Source organism: Canis lupus, chromosome 18 (genome assembly GCF_003254725.2).
Source record: "Canis lupus dingo isolate Sandy chromosome 18, ASM325472v2, whole genome shotgun sequence".
Classification (NCBI taxonomy): domain Eukaryota; kingdom Metazoa; phylum Chordata; class Mammalia; order Carnivora; family Canidae; genus Canis; species Canis lupus.
In genome coordinates this window covers 29,989,911-29,995,108 of record NC_064260.1, presented here as the reverse complement: position 1 = coordinate 29,995,108, position 5,198 = coordinate 29,989,911, and positions in this window count along the sequence as shown.

Here is a 5,198-nt window from a genome sequence, read left to right as displayed (position 1 = left end):
TTACATTTGAGGTTCCTGTAGGACAATCAAGTAGAGGATATTTGGATATTCATATCTGAAAAACTGAAGAGACCTCTGACTCAAAATAAGAGGATTTTAGTATCATAAGCATATACAATATGCAATTGTATAAAATATCAAAATTAGTCTTACAATAAAATTAACTTCTGTGAATTTAGATATGTGTGAATTAGAGAGATAATATTTCAATTTTGCAAATATTCCAGGGATAATGTGGCATGGGTGACATAAATGATATAATCAGTCTTAGTATTTTCATGTTTTTTTCTTTACAAGTGTCTTGCTCTGATGAGTGATTCTTTGAATGGATACAGCATTTGTTCAACATGATTCCTTAATGGAAGAAAAATACTTCATTTTATTTATTATTATTATTTAATCAATACTGAAAGAGAACCTGGCTCTGGGATAAAATGGTAGATAGAATGTCAGCTTCCAGTGTGAATTTCCTAAAAGATTTCCAAGCATAAGTTATATCATACCCAATTCTTAATGTACCTAGTCATTTTATCACTTTAATGTCACCTGAGAATAAATTTGACCATAAGTAGTAAATTTTCACCTTTACTTTGTGACAAACGCCAAGAGAAGGATCTCAAAACTGTTTTAGGGGAAGAAATAATCTGATTCAATGGGAAATATTCAAGAGAGGCTAATATCTACCATCAAAAGGATATACATGTTTTTTTGTTGTTGTTGCTTGTTTGTTTGTTTGTTTGGTTGGTTGGTTTGGTTTTTTTTCTCCTATTTTGTATTGACTCTTCTTTGAGATGGATCCAGAATCTGATAACTCAACCTCACTTTGTTTCATCCTTTCTCAGGCTACTGTCATCTTTTTTCTGGATTATTGAAATTCCCCTTTAAATGCTTTCCTTGCTTCTCTTGCTCCCCTACAGCCTAATCTTCCTGAATGATCCATAGAAAGTATAAATCAATTAGTGTTGTACTTCTGCTCAAAATCCTCTGAAATCCGTTCATAATAAAAGCTGGAATTTATCTAGGCTTTATAAGACTCTTCGCCATAGCACCTATATCACCACTCTCTTTTCATCCCCTATTAATTTCCTTATTGTTTCTTTGGCTCCACCATGATGGACCTGTTACCTTTCTTCAAACACACTAGTCATACTCTAATCTGGGGATTTATGAGGTTACTGTTCTTCCTGCCTTGGAGAGGTCTTCTTCAAGGTATGCGCATGTCCTACTACTTATCCTCCCTCCATGTTTTGTATTTCTCTAGGACACTACCGTGATTTGACGTAATAGATATTACATTACATTTATTAATTACAAACTATTTATTTTCAGTTTCAATCACAGACCATAAAATTCATTCAATTAGAGCATACAGTTCAGTGTGTTTTAGTACTTTTGCAGAGTTGTTCAATCATCACCACAATCTACGTTTAGAACATTTCTTAATGTCAAAGGAAACCCCTTACATATTAGCAGTCACTGTCTATTGTCCCTTCCCTACTCTTAGGCAGTCATTAATCTACTTTTTTGTCTCTATAAATTGACCTATTCAGCACATGTGCTATAAATGGAATCACAAATATGTAATAATTTGTGAGTATCTTTTCTCACTTAGTATGAACTTTCTAGCATTCATTTGTCCACGTTGAAGCATGTGTAGGTAGTTCATTTTATTCCTGAATAATATTTCATTGTATGGATATAACACATTTATTTATTTTTTTTAATCAATTGATGGTCATCAGTTGGGTTGTATCCACTTTTTTATATCATAAATAATACTGCTGTAACATTCACATACAAGTGTTTGATTGGACATCATAATGTGTATTTTACTTCTATTCCATCGGTAAGAGTGTAAGTTCCATGAGGCCAGACTTTAATCAGTTTTATTCACCTTTTGGTCCCCGGTGATGAGAAAACCATCCAGAACAGAATATTATGTCAATAACCATTTATTATTTTTTTAAATGAATGAATGAATGAAGATTAGTAAAAATCCAATAATAAGTGAGGCATAGAATTCAAGGTGAGCACAGCTTACTTGCAGGCATTTGAGAGAGAGAGTGGACTATGTGATACAATCATAAATTTCTCACATCTCATTTTTACATAAGCCAAAAAAGCGTACTTTACATCTAGTATGACTCGTCTGCTCTTTCCTGCTTAACACCAGGTGGGGGGTAGGGATAGACAGCAACAACAAAAGGATTTTACTATCATCCCATCCTGTTCCTCTAATTTAAATAATCTTTTTATTTTTTTAAGTTTTTATTTAAATTCCAGTTAGTTAACATACAGCATTATATTAGTTTCAAGTGTAAATGATAATGATTCAACCCTTCCATACTACACCCAGTGCTCATCACAAAGGTACTCCTTAATCCTATCATCCCCCTCCATGTCCCTCCCTTCTGGTAACCATCAACATTCTCTGTAGTTAAGAGTCTGTTTCCTGGTTTACCTCTCTCTCTTTGCTAGTTTGTTGTGTTTCTTAAATTCCACATATAAGTGAAATCATATGGTATTTGTCTTTCTCTGACAACTTATTTTGCTTAGTATAATACTCTCGAGCTCTATCCATGTCTTTGCAAATGGCAAGATTTCATTCTTTTTTAAAAAATGGTTGAGTAATGTTCCATTCTTTATCCATTCATCAGTGGATGGACACTTAATCGGGCTGCCTCCATAATATGGCTATTGTAGATAATGCTGCTATAAACATTGAAGTACATGCATCCCTTTGAATTAGTATTTGTATTCTTTGGGTGAATCCCTATTAGTGCAATTGCTGGATCATAGGATTGTTCTATTTTTAACTTTTTTGAAAAATATTTGCACTCTTTTCCAGAGTAGCTGCACCAGTTTGTATTCCCACCAACAGTGCAAAGGGTTCCCCGATCTTCACATCCTGGCCAACACTGCTGTTTCTTGGGTTGTTGGTTTTAGCCATTTTGACATATGTGAGGTGACATTGTAGTTTCGGTTTGTACTTCCCTGATGATCAGTGATGTTGAACGTCTTTTCATGTGTCTGTGGTTATCTGTAGATGTTCTTTGGAAAAATGTCTACTCATGTCTTTGCCCATTTCTCTGGATTATTTGTTTTTTGAGTGTTCAGTTTGATAAATTTTTCATAGATTTTGGATACTAACCCTTGATCAGATAAGTCATTTGCAAATGTCTTTTCCCATTCCCTAGGGTGCGTTTTAGTTTTATTGATTGTTTTCTTTGCTGTGCAGAAGCTTTTTATCTTGATGGAGTCCCAATGGTTCATTTGTGCTTTTGTTTCATTTGCCTCTGCTGGTGTGTCTAGTAAGAAGCTGCTATGCCAAGGTCAAAGAGGTTACTAACTGTGTTCTCTAGGATTTTGATGGTTTTGTCTCACATTTAAGTCTTTCATCTATTTTGAATCTATTTTTGTGTATGGTGTGAGAAAGTGGCCCAGTTTCATTCTTTTACATGTGGCTGTCCAGTTTCCCAAAAGCAGTGTTGAAGAGACTTTTTCCCATTGGATATTCTTTCCTGCTTTGTTGAAGATTAGTTGTGGGTCCATTTCTGGGTCTTCTCTTCTGATCCATTGATCTATGTGTCTATTTTTGTGCCAGTGCCATACTATGTTGATGATTACAGCTTTGTGATATACCTTGAAGTCCAAAATCATGATGCCTCCAGCTTTGTTTTTCTTTCTCTAGATTGCTTTGGCTATTCATGGTCTTTTGTGGTTCCATACAAATTTTAGGATTTTTTCTAGCTCTGAAAAATTCTGTTGGTATTTTGATAAGGATTGCATTAAATATGTAGGGTGTTTTTGGTAGTATAGACATTTTAATGTTTGTTCTTTGTATCCATGAGCATGAATATCTTTCCATTTCTTTATGCCATCTTCAATTTCTTTCATCAGCATTTTATAGTTTTTAGAGTATAGATCTTCTACCTCTTTGGTTAGGTTTATTCCTAGGAATCTTATTGTTTTTGGTGCAATTATAAATGGCATTGATTCCTTAATTTCTCTTTCTGCTGCTTCATTATTAGTGTAGAAAAACCCAACACATTTCTCAACATTGATTTTGTATCCTGCAACTTTACTGAATTTGTTTATTGTCTTAGACATAGCAATCATACATTGTTAGTCATAGCAATCAGACAATGAAAAGAAATAAAAGGCATCCATATTCACAAGGAAGAAATAAAACTTTCACTATCTGCAGATGAAATGATACTCTATATAGAAATCCCAAAAGACTCCATGAAGGAACTGTTAGAACTGATAATCTTTTTTAGATAATGAGTCTCTTGAATATTTCAGTCACTGCTTAAGTGAATTAGGCTAAAAATTCCCTTCTAATTAGAGAGAACTTGAAGAAATAACCTCTGGTACTCCTTTTCCATCCATGCTTTTCTACCTCATTTGGTTTGATATGTCTGCCTCCAAGCTGGTGCAAAGACAGCTGGATGACTAACTAAATCCCAAACATGGAAGAGGCTTGAACTCTCTGTCATCATCAGTGTCTCAATACAGAAAATGAATTATCTGTGGAAGCTGAATAAAAATGAGCTGACATAGTTGATGCCTTTCCTGTCCTACCTTTATGGAATAACCAACCATTAGAAAATACTGTTAGCTATCTGGATTCATATTTAAGAATATTTATGTTGACAACAGATAGTCCTAAGATCCATCCTATCACTGGTCATGTGCTTTTGGACCTCTCTTAGGCCTCCTCTATAAAACTGGCCTAAAAAGATTCCTTGCTGGTCATGTTTTTTTCTTTTTCTTTCTTTCTTTCTTTTTCTTTCTTTCTTTCTTTCTTTCTTTCTTTCTTTCTTTCTTCTTTCTTTCTTTCTTTCTTCTCTTTCTTTCTTCTTTCTTTCTTTCTTTTTCTGAATCTTAATTTATTTTTATTCAATTGCTAAGGAATTCATGTATTTCAGAAGTTAAAAAATGCTAACAATAGCCAACATGAATTTAGTTCTCTATCATCTACCAGGAACTGGAATAATTTAATATCTGATCTTCACAGTAACCCTGTGAGGTATGAACCATTAATACTCATATTTAACAGATTAATACACAAGCTCAAGGAGTTTAAGCAAGTTGCTCAAAATTACAAATCTAGGTAGAGATGGAGCCAGATTTTGAGCTCAGGTAGTCTGGCTCTAATATCTACGTACTCAGGTGATAATTTCTATGAATGACTT